The sequence below is a fragment of the Cryptomeria japonica genome, chromosome 4 (genome assembly GCF_030272615.1).
Source record: "Cryptomeria japonica chromosome 4, Sugi_1.0, whole genome shotgun sequence".
NCBI lineage: Eukaryota > Viridiplantae > Streptophyta > Pinopsida > Cupressales > Cupressaceae > Cryptomeria > Cryptomeria japonica.
This window is the reverse complement of record NC_081408.1, coordinates 677,817,592-677,830,731: the sequence shown is the minus strand read 5'-3', so window position 1 is coordinate 677,830,731 and position 13,140 is coordinate 677,817,592.

The window sequence follows — 13,140 nt, the reverse complement described above, 5'->3', positions numbered from 1 at the left end:
AAAAAGGGTGACCCCATTTCGAATGGGGCTTGTGTGCAAGCTACTTCCTTTGAACACTTTTTTTAATTTAAACAAGTATGGGGCATTAGATTATACTAATCAAGATATACATGCCCCATGCCCCATTACATTATCAAGATATACATTATCCTTTGAACACTTTTTTTTAATTTAAACAAGTATCATCTCATATATGTGGGAAATGGATAATATGAGCACCATTGTATATGTGTCTTGTTTAGTCAACCATGTCAATAATTATTTTTCATAATCGTGTTGATCTTTTGTCACCATATATGTATCTTATTTTGTAAATCACATTAACGATAGTTTTTTTAACATAATATTGAGTCTTTTTAAATGTGAGCATCACAAGAAGTGGATAAACATAGTTTTAGTTCCATCAACCTAAATGTAAAATCAAATTATAAAAATGTTTCCCTCTAATTTGATTTAATATTTTTCAAAATTAGAATCTAGAGAAATGTGTTTATTGGGATTTTTTTTTTTATTAAGAAAGCAGCAAGAAACAAGGGTGTTGACCCTTAATACAACAACCCACAGGGAGTAAGAGATACACCAAAATAAGGGAGGAAGCCCCAAAAAAAAAAAGGTCGAACAAGCGAAAAAAGGAAAAAACCTATCCAACCAACAACAACCCAAACCCAACTCAATGAAGGGGAGAGATACCCGAGCCTTAGCAAGGAGGGGTTTCGGGGAGGGGGGAGGACTTCCCCTTCTGTCTGCAACAAACCACAGTCCAAATGATACTGTCATTAGGACCATCAAAAGAAGAATCAAGTGGGGAGGCCCCCATAAGGATTCTATCAGAGACAACAGAAGGTTGTTGCTACAGGACAGCTTCTGGAGCGGAGACAGTAGAAGAATATCAGGGCTACAGAACAGGAGCAATAGGAGTTGGAGCCTTAGGAATAGAGGAGGCCACAACAATAGCAGCAAGAGGGTCAAGAGGAACATCAGCAATAGTAAGAGGCACCACCTCATCCCAGGTAGAGGTGTCATCATCCTAGGAGGAGTCAACTAAATCAACATCAAAAGCATTGACCTTCAAGTGATCAGTTGTAGCATCCTTCCACCATGTAGCAGCACCTTTGTGACATGGAAGAGAGCAATCTAAAGCTAAATGGCCCATAGAGGAACATGTTTGGCAGCGAAAGGGGAGGCCCTTGTAGTCCAATGATTGAGTCCAAGGCCTATCCCCAACCATAAGAACCACAACCCGAGGAAGAGGCGAAGAGATGTCAAAATCGATTAAGATGTGGGAAAAGGTAAAATGATCCATGGAGGACGTTGCATCATCAACCTTTAAGAAACAGCCAATACAAATACCAAAGGCCTCATAGCAAGAATGCTCCCAAAAATGAAGGAGATGATTAGGAAGACGAACCCAAATCGGACTCACATTAAGAGGTTTAGTAAGAGGGTTAAAAGAAGTAGTCCATGGCTTAACCAAGAGAGAATGAACTCCTGAAACCCACAACTTGCCCAAGACCAAGTCACGATCAGAAGAAGAGGCAAAGGAAGCAATGAAAAAGCCTTTAGCACAAGGAAATTTGTAGTGAAGGGCCTTATTTATTGGAATATTGGTCTTTTCATAAAGCATTGGCATATTGTTTTTAAGCCCTCTAAATAAAAAAATCCACTAAATTGGTCTAGATACGTATGCATTCCCCCTAGGATTTCTATGTCCTTTATGTATTTGGAACAATTTCTAAATATTTTGATCATACAATTATATTTACAAGTTTTTTCATGGAAAGGATATCTTAATTTATATTAAAATATATGTTTAGCTTGATCTAAAGAATCCCCTTCCAAATAAAATCACTCTAAAAAATAATAAAGTGGTGTGAATACAATCTTTAAATTATGAAATCTTACCTTTTCGGTTGTCATTGTTATGAACCTAGACAGTGTATTTGAGAGTGTTTAAGCATTCGTAAAAGATATAGCCATGAAAAAATTAAGAGCTTGAAAAATATTTGGGGTATTCACAAGATTGACCTACCTAAGAAAATTTCAAAACCTTATACACCAACTCTTGGATTCTCCAATTATTAATCTTGATGTTCGATAATTTAAAAATAATGTATTGATTTTGCATGGAAAGAGCCTAATCTATAGGTTCCTTAGCATGCAGTTATTCCTAAAGATTTATACTTCTAGGTTCAAAAAATTAGATAAAGAATGGAAATCATAAACAATGACCCTACACTAGAGGCTACGTTATCACTTTTTCTATGAATGAATAGGATTTGTTGATTTATTTGATTTTGATGTTTCTTTTGGAACTTTTTGTTTATGCTCTTTTATTTATTTCCAGGGTCCATCTCAACAGGTCTAATAGAGGTGACTTTATCACTCTTCACTTTTTGATGAATATTTTCATTGGATCTAGATCCTCTATTATGAAGAAAGAAATGATATTGTTATAGTGGTAGGTGGAAAGCACAAGATTGACCAACCTAAGAAAAGTTCAAAACCTTATACACCAACTCTTGGATTCTCCAATTATTAATCTTGATGTTCGATAATTTAAAAATAATGTATCGACTTTTGCATGGAAAGAGCCTAATCTATAGGTTCCTTGGTATGCCATTATTCCTAAAGATTTATACTTCTAGGTTCAAAAATTTAGATAAAGAATGGAAATCATAGACTATGATCCTACACTAGAGGGTACGTTATCACATTTTCTATGAATGAATATGAAAAAGAAGAAATTTGTAGTGAAGGGCCTTATTTATTGGAATATTGGTCTTTTCATACAGCATTGGCATATGGTTTTTTAAGCCCTCTAAATAAAAAATTTGCATTACACTGGTCTAGATACATATGTATGCCCCCTAGGATTTCTATGTCCTTTATGTATTTGGAACTATTTCTAAATCTTTTGATCATACAATTGATATTTACAAATTGTTTCATGGAAAAGATATCTTAATTTATTTTAAAATATATGTTTAGCTTGATCTAAAGAATCCCTTTTCAAATAAAATCACTCTAAAAACTAATAAAGTGGTGTGAATACAATCTTTAAATTATGATACCTTACCTTTTAGGTTGTCAATGTTATGAACATAAACAGCTTAATGAAAGTGTTTAAGCAATCGTAAAAGATTATAGCCATGAAAATTTAAGAACTTGAAAAATATTTGAAGTATTCTATCAATCTCAATAAGTACATGGTTGGGAACAAGAAAATTGACAATAATGGAAAATAAAGAGAAAAGAAATGAAGTGTTTCATACGAAGGAATGGAGAAGAAAACACAAATATAAGAGATTAGCCCAAAACGATCTAAAGGCATGTTGAAGGCCTACAAATTCAAAGGAGAACTAGAAAAGTTAGTAGATGAGCTATTGGCATATTAGGATTCCCTAGATTTAAAGATTAGTGATCATTGGTTTAGCCACCTAGGTGTACTTTTAAATCTATTAAACAAGAATAAATATTAAACCTCGTGATCCTCAATAAGTGTCCTGTTGCAGATAGAGAGTAGTTTGATGTCATCGATGTCAACCCATTGGTGTTTGTTGTCATTGATGTCACTACTTGAGGAGAAAGGGAGTATGGTGCAGATAACCCATGACACGATTAAATTGAAGACCAATGTAGTTATGACATTCGCATATCTTCATTATGGTGCAGATTAGCTTTGTGAAGATGTGAAAGACAGATTCAACATTACTGTACATTGTCATTGATGCCAAATGTGTGGAGATGTCCAGAGACGCGTTATGGAATAAGCTCCATTTGTACACAATCGCACCTCATTTTTTTGAAGTTCATAATGAATATTTGTCAAAATGTAGTCATTGTTGGTTGTCTAAAGTATGATGTCAAGATGGGTACACATGTTTGGGTATGATTTCAAGTTGTTCACAGTGATATCATGTTAGTCTTGTGTACCGCATTTAGGAGTATGATCTAAAAAGTTGTCTAAGACATAAACTAAGTATATTCTATGACAGAGACATATAGTATTTGGGTTCTCATTCCTCCACATAGCAAGATAATTTGCAGTTCAAAAGCTAACATTGTTGAGATGGGAACATGATATATCTATATTTTTAGGTCAAGATCCTCTTCGTAGAAAGAGAAGAATAACTATATATTGGATAGTGCTAAGATAGATAAAAAAAACTTCACGAGGCATATTAGAATGCTCTGCATTTCATCATACTGGCAGATTTCAACAAGAGGCTTTGAGAACATGTTAACTAATGTCTAAACAATGATGTATTTAGGTTTCAGATACTTTGGTATACCACAAGTTCAGTTTTCAAGGTGTTGAGATGATACAGTGAACTTTTATACTCTTATCTTTTTACCTGTACAAGTACCTTATTGTTTACACCAATGTGAAATGACTCAAAATCATAAAAGGAGTATCGAGATGACTAGCAGATCCTATGACATCCATATCATTATCCTCGTGATAACAATTGAGTCTCTTTGTACCAGTGTCAGTCAAATCAATTGGATTAATTTGTTAAGTGCTTGAAGGGCCAACTTGGGATACTAGAAGGGTTTGCGCCAGTTGTTCACTCCATGCACCAAATGGAGTAACGTGTGCCAACTATGTCAAAAAAATTTAGACCAGTTAATCCTTCTGCATGAACTATTGTGACCTATTTTGGTTAGGTTATGTGTCTTGATGTCGACTAATGTGGTATTAAAACAAATTTCTTCCATATGCCACCTTGTAGCTGACCTAAGTGATGTTTTTAAGACTTGTGGAGGATATAAAAGGCAAATCAAATCAATTGAAATGGATGTTTAGTGAAATGAGATGTGTGCGCTTCAATTTCTCAGTCAGCAAAGTCTATTGTTGATAAAATGTCATTAATTTTGTAAATTGTTATAAAATTCAAGGAGCCGTGAGCTTCTTTTAAGATATTCATAAAGTTTTAGGGAGTGTATAATTTTTTATGGGATCATCGTATACAAATCAATTGTAATCTTTTTATCTTTTGTGAAGTTGGATTTGGATAATAGTTCCAATTAGCTTTTAAGATATCCATAAAGTTTTAGGGAGTGTATAAATCTTTATGGGATCATCGTATACAAATCAATTGTAATCTTTTTATCTTTTGTGAAGTTGGATTTGAACAATAGTTCCAATTAGCTTTTCTCACTGTGGTTTTTTTTCTATGAGATTTTCCACATAAATTTAGTGTCATAGTTGTATGTTTATTTTATCTATGTTCTTGTTTTCTCTCAGTCTCTAGGTGTGTTCAACAAGTCCAGCTTTGATCTAGAAGGCCTTGATAAACGTACTCATCACAAGTAATTAAAAAAATTAAAGAATATTTTAGAAGCTTCTTGGTGGGAAAACCAAATAGATACGTGACCTTACTATCTGCAACCTTGGTTGATGCAGCTATTGGATATCAATCCCAACTAGAGAACATCTTCTGTTGTTGTATATAGCTGTGGGAGTAATTCTTTGGCAACCGAGTTCGGCTTTGCTTATTTGTATCTTGTGATTATTCTTTTATATATGTTTATGAGCCGACTCTAATAACAAGAGTTCCATACATTTGGAATATATATTAAGAAAGTTATATTATTAAGTGAGTCGACTTAATAAATCACCGCCACTCTTAATGAAGAGTCATCTTAATTTGGAGGGTGTCGACCCTTGATGAAGGGGCACTATCGCTGGGGTATAAAGGGAGATTGGATCTCCTCTCCTTGGCAATCGATAACAATCATAGCAAGAAAATAAAATTTAGAACATAGCGGGTAACAAATGCAGCGGTGCATATACCACAACTTCTTCTAGGATCCAAGAGATAAAAAGTTACTCAATGTCAATCATGTCCTAGAATATTACCTATGGGATCAAACTCCTTTGGAAAATTCGCTTCTTTAGAGATTCTTGGATAAAGCTAAATTTAATCTAGATATTCAATTTAGAATAGTAATTTCAAAACTTTCCCTCTTTCAAGGTAGATGGGTGATAATTTTTAAATCCACTCAAGAGGCTCTATAGGTATCCTTTTTACTATTTAGAATAATAATCTATAAGAAATTCTCTTGCTAATTTTAGAATTGCTAGTTTAGTTTTATTTTTTTAATCAATCTTATGTTTTTCTATCATAAATGTTTGTGGCCCTCAATCCAACCTTGAACGGGACTTTTGGGGTACAAATCAAAGATATTATGAGACTGAATGAGCAGGCAAGAAAAGGATTTAATAAAATATTTGATTCCTCTAAAAAGTAGGTAAGTTCCCTATCTCCTCCTTATTATGATACTTTATTCTCTCCTTTAGGATATTTTCCTTGCATATATCTACCCTAAGAAGGTTTTGGTTCACCTCGATAAATATGATAAAAGGAAGAGATCAAATACTAGTCGAGATTGATAGATTCAATAATGGAAATAACTTCATATGGGAAAAAACACAAAATGAGATATAAAAATATTTCAACACATAACTCATCACATAATTGTGTTACACAACGCATGAGGAAATAGAAGTATACCTTTAGTCCTTAATATCAATAACATATAAAAATATACACACTCACTTTGAATTTATTTTAAAAGGTAAAGAGGAGAGAAAGAGAGTATATAATTGAGGTTTAACCCACCAATAGATTTAGATGGACAATACAAAAAAAATACATCCATTGGTTAGTAACACACTTCCAAGGTTATAAATATATTTTCCTATTTTCAATGTTTACATCCAATAATCTTATAGGAACAATCATAGACTAAGCAATATGTTTGATGACTACTCTAATTATTTATTTAGAAATTATGTTGCAATATAAAAAAGTAATTAATCGTTATTTAATTATCATTATTGCAACTCAAATTACTTAATAATTTAAATTTGTTTTGTATTATCTGTTGACTATGTTGTTAGCACGGACAAAGGCAGGAGATTTAGGAACAAATCTCCTCTCTTGAAAAGTGATATTTCATTCAAAAGTTACTTGAAGCGAGATCTTATATATGTGAAATAAGTCAATTAGAACATGTCATTGTTTATGCAAGGGAAATTTGCTACTAGCACCTAACGTTCAACTAGATTTGGAAGCTTAATATCAAGTCTACCTCTCAAATGGTGATTGTTTTGGGGGATTTTCAATTATAATATTAGCAATAAATAATCTAAAAATTAAAAAAAATTGCTTTAACAACCTATTCTAGCATGGAGAATGAAAGAAATAGCAAAAGAGAAGGTGTTACAAGAGATGAAATAAAATGAATCTATGCTATTAGACAATGACAATTGTCACATTCACTTGCCACATTAGATGGTTAAGCTAAATCATATAAACCACATATGCATAAATTAGAAATCTATAAGTTATACATACATAGTGCAATCATCAAAAGAAAATCATATGAAAAGACAATTTTCTAAATTCATCAAAAATCACAATGTTATATCGATGCGCACATGTGAGATGAAGTCTTATTCAATGCACTTTAAAACAAGATTCAACCAAGTTATGAAGTTTAGAAAGTAAACATGAAATCACCAAATACCACACTAAGAATTTGTTTGGAGAACCACATATACAAGTAACAAAATATTTTAATCTAATTTAACTCAAAATTCACAATATTTAGGAGAGAATATCACACTAAGAATTTGGTTGGAGAACCTCAAATGCAAGCAACAAATATTAAAATCTGATTTAACTCAAAATTCACAATATTTAGCAAAGAAATTCACACTAAAATTGAGATAGATTTGTCTATAGTAACAACATAAGAGTTTCCAACCCTTAACAATTTAACATTGATGAGTTTATATAGATTTTATAATTTGAATCTACCAACCCATAGCTAGGGTTTCCTGGCATGATTATTAGAAATCTACTAACTTAATTGAAATGGAAACTAAAACAAAGTATATTAAATTTGCTCTCTAACTAAGACTAACTACTATTACACCATGTATAAGAGATTTTTTAACTTATGTTCATGCCAAAAAGCCAAAATGTGGCCCTCTTTTCACATCTAGAACTAGAGCTTACGTGTGAATCACCCTGCATCTAGAAACAAAATTTGATTTCCACAACGCTAATTTTACACTGAGTGACTAAAGCTAATCATTGCATTGGATGGCAAAGAGTGGACACAATGACTAAGTAAGAAAAACTCCACATCGAGCTCACATTGAGGTGTCTTTTCAGCTGCATGAGCAAAAACTAAGTGCAATTTGAGCGCTTGTATTTTCCAAAAGACTCTAAAAAACCTACAAAACTTTACTAATTGATGAAAAACAAAGGAAAATGGTGACTACAAGTGAGCCACGACCTTGGGAAATGCATCATTGAAGGCTTTGACCACTACATTTAATTCTTCCAGGTCCAATGTTTTGGTGTATTTGAGTTTGACTAAGTTTTTTAAATTTTCTTCATCCTTTCCTTCATGCCCTCCAATTGGGGAAGCTTGGCTTGCATATTTCTCAACTCTTGCTTAATTGCCATCATATGTCCTTGAACTCTTGCACAATGTCTTTCACATCTTTCATCTGAGTTTCACTTTCCCAAAATGTGCATGAAATTGACGAAACAAACTCGTCTACTATTTGTAGTAGTGTATCGGTGGTTTCATAGCTCTCTATTATTCAATCTGTTGCCTTCTTGTATGAAGTGATCATCATATTGATTGCTCTTATCCATTATTTGGGCATGTTTATATCAGACTTATCTAGTATTGTTTCCTTAAGCAACGTGTCTTCATTAGTGGCTTTGATGATGTAAAGTATGGGAACATAGTCCTTCCACATGAGGATGGTTTTCTCTATTCATGTTTGCTCATCTTCTCCTATGCAACATATTAAACTACTATTATCATGTTATGCAACATATTAAACTAGTTTGTTATGGAATGATACAACTTAAAGAGTTTTATTAATTGTCTCTTCACCCAAAGTTTCAATGCCTTGGCGCCATACTAATGTAGTTATAACAAAAGTGTATTTGCCTTGAAACCTAGCATCTAGAGCTAATGCAGCTTGTAGACTACTAGAGCGAGAAGCGAAATCTAGAGGACCCAAGAGGTGCCTAATATTCTTTAATTCTTCATTATTTTATATTCCTCTTTGGTATTCTCATCTTTTTGCATCCTAAATATGGTGCTCATTGCTTGCTACAACGAGTGTTTTTCACCTTCCCTAGTTTGTACCCCAAGATCTACTTCATGCATATAATAATCCTGCACCTACATTTCAACTTCAAGTTTATCTACAAGTGGCAAAGCTATTTGAGATCTTTGGTGACCATATGCATATGTTGTCACTATAGATATTTTCATTGCTTTCTTCTTGGTCTTAGGAATTTTAAATGTTTCCTCAAGGATAGCAAAGTCCTCTTCTTGGGATCTCCTTTGTCTTTTTGAGACCACTTGGGTCAACAAAACTACCTACAGTCATTCCATCTTGTTCTTTGAACACTTCCTCTTCTCTATATTTTTCTTCTTTGTGTTCTTCTCTAGTTTGATGTTGCTCTGTGCGGGTATAAGGCTCATCTTCTCTTGATTCCTGATTTTCTTCATTATGTTCATGTTCCTCCTCAGTGTGTCTTTCTTCATTATGTTTATCCTTTTGATGTTCTTGATTAGGCTATCCCTCTTGGTGACCACTTGGACTTTCTTCTTCATGTTGGTCTTTATGAGCTTCTTCATCTTGGTGTTGATCCTCACCTTCATGTTTTTCTTCATTTGTACCCTCTTCTCCAAGCATTGTATGCAATGCTTTTCACTCTCTTCATTCCATTTATCTAATTTGTTTGTTGCATCATCTCTTTTATCATGTCGTTCTTTTGTTTCTTCTTCTTGCACATCATCTTGGGGAGGACCCCCTTTTATCATTTGCTCTTCTTCTTCATCCCTTTCATCTTCAACATGAGGCAATGGAACTTCAACCTCTCCAATTTCTTTCTCTACGTCATCCTCCAAATTGGCTATGTTTGAGTTCTAATGTTAGGTTGTCTCCTCTTGTTCCACTTGTGTAGAAGGAATAGAAGCGTCATCTTTCTATGTAAATGGTGGCTCTAGAGGGGCAGCTACTTGTTCACTTTGTGTAGACGGAGGAACACTCTTATCTTGATCAACATTAACCTCCAACCTTGTTCTCTTCTTCCTATGGATTTGTGTTTCTTCGACCCCCTCTTCTTCAAACTACTCAATGATTGCTCATTTGGGGTCTTTCTTCAATCTCTTATACGTCCTTGGTATCTCCAAGGGTGTTTACTTATCCCTGTTTTTAGCCTTAAATAATCCAGCTCCTTTGTCTATAGTAGGAGCAACAATGGTAGTAGTGGTAACAGCAGCACAAGTGGTAGGTTTCTATTTTCTCATAAAGGTAGCCTTTTGAGCTCCTCCCCCTCTTCCTTGACCTACTAGCCTTTCAACATTTATTGAGATCCTTTTAGTGACTTTTCTTGAATGCCCTATTGGGTTAACAGGGGTGGATGGCCCTATCGCTTGTTGTTGAGGCTAACCTTCCACCCATCATACAAAATCTATTGGATAGGGCTTGGTAATCCATCCTTGTGTCCATCTAGCTACATGCCTTGTCATCCTATCCATATCTTCTATCTCCTCAACAGAAATGTCAACATTATAGATAAGAATGTCATATATTTTAATTATATGAGGAATTATATGAGGAATGTAACTTGTTTTTATTACCGTTGGCTTTGGCCTCTTTGGTAATCCACAATCCTAAAGGCACATTGACAAGCTTTAAGTCCATTTTGTGATAATCTTTAACCCTAACAACATAATCGTTTGTGTGATAGGCTCAATGATCTTCTAGTTGAAGCTCATGTCTAAAATAAGTTCCAATAATTGGGTTAATACTACCAATAAGATAAAAATTATTCCTATCAATTTTCAAAAGTTGAAAAGAATGTTCTACAATCTTCAATTCCACACTTTAGCAACTTTCATGTCAAGGCATTCATGTGCCCCAACTCTAATTGGTAATTGAAAGCATGTTGTGTGCTTGTTAACAATCAATTTGTGGGCATCACCCACCGACCTACACAATTCAAGCACAATCAATTTGTCAGGGGTACCTTGGTAGTTTGCTTGGTATAATACATCCAACCACTCTGATGTAAGTGAAAGTTTTAAATTAAATGAAGTAACTCCCAGATATTTATATCTCAATTGTTGAATTTGGAGACAACTTTTTAAAATTACCTTCCAAGGATTTGATTGTTGCAAACACAAATCCATCATTAACAATCTTGTGATAATTCTCTCTTTTCTAGAGTTAAGAGAGGATAGTGATTATATATTCTTACTTGGGGGATCACTCAACAAGTCTTTTCTCCTCAAACCTAGGCAATCCAACTACTATGCTCAAGAGAGTGACTAGATCTCCTGCATCCATGTGCAACAAGCTTCACTGTATTATCTTCAACTTTTTTAGTTGTTGCCCCTTTCTTCACTTATCCAACAATTGCTTATTGATGTAGTAGTTCATTGGCTTTTTATAATTGTTGTAGTATTACCCACCTGAAAAGACAATAATATTGGCATAATCATCATGAGGAGAAATTCAAAACACCCTCAATAGAGTTGGGTGTCATATCTAGCACCATCTCTCCAAATGTCCCATAGACTTTTCTCTCATCTACATCATAGCACTTGGAACATGCCATCACTAGAACTGAAGATTGAAGCAAAATTGGGAATGTGATAGCTTGTATCAATCTGAACCTCACTACAGATGTTGCCCAATAACTCCTACCACTTGAATTACACATCCTCTTCAAGCATTCATCTAGAACTAAATGACCCGAATCTATGTGTGATTTATTACACATCCTCAAGTATTCATCTAGAACTAAATGACCCAAATCTATATTCGTGATCTGTCTATCTGCAGACACCAACTTTTTAGGAGGAAAGTATAGAAGGAATTTGCACTCATTGGAAGTACCCTTTCGTCACACATCACATTCTACACAAAACGACTCATTAAGAACATGCATCCTTTCTTCAAACATCACATTCTACACAAAACGACTCAATAAGAACATGCATATTATATGAGGCATCACTTCATTAACACCAATACTATTGCTTTATTAAAATCATAATTACAAGTTGCATTTTTTAATCAAAACCTTGCACTTCCCAACACAAGAACTTCCCACATTCAATTCAAACTTATCTTGAGGATTGGGGATGGGCCATCTCCAAAACTCTTTCGGAATCCAAAATGAGTAACCTTGAAGCCTGAAGTCCAATAGAGAATACACTGTGGTGTGGGGGTCAAATGTTGAGGTTTACCAACACCATGAGCACTTGGGGCACAAGCAACCACAAACCCCAATTACCAATAGAGGGAAAAGTAGATTACTTTGAGAGGATCAAGGATGAAGCCATCTAGGGTAGAGGCACCTAAACAAAAAACACTCCCTTATATCCCTGATTCCCAATGTTTGATAGGCTAAGGATGATTGAGTATCGATGATCGAGGGTGAGGGATGACCTTTTCACTTCATGAATTGGCCAAGCTTAACCGTCAAGGCCCAATGAAATTAGAACTTTTTCATAATAATGAAGGTTAAGCTTCACTAACTTTGATCATTGCAATCCCCCTATTTATTTCTTCAATTAAAGGACTTTTTCATAATAATGAAGGTTAAGCTTCACTAACTTTGATCATTGCAATCCCCCTATTTATTTCTTCAATTAAAGGCTAAGCCATAATTAATTAGTTCTTGAGTCAAGGATTGGGGATCTAGGCATTTGACTATTTTGATGTTATAAAGGTTTAACTTAATTCACTTATCTATTTTCATTCAACATTTACCTAAACTCTAATCTTCTTTGTTTGAATGGTTAAATCTATAAACCCTAGTTTCCAAGTCACACTGACTTGAGAGCACACAATGTTGGGAGTGAGCTAAGGTGGGGGCAAAAGAACCCGAACAACTCAAGCCCGACCCATGTTGAAGGCCAAGGATTCTTAAAGGTATGCACCAATAAAACACAAAAGACAAGCCAAGGAATAAGAAAAAAATGCACATTACCTAAAAAGAACACACCCAACACAACAAACCCAAAAAGGAAAAGAAAACAAACACAACCACCGACTAGACAAACACAACACCCCCACCA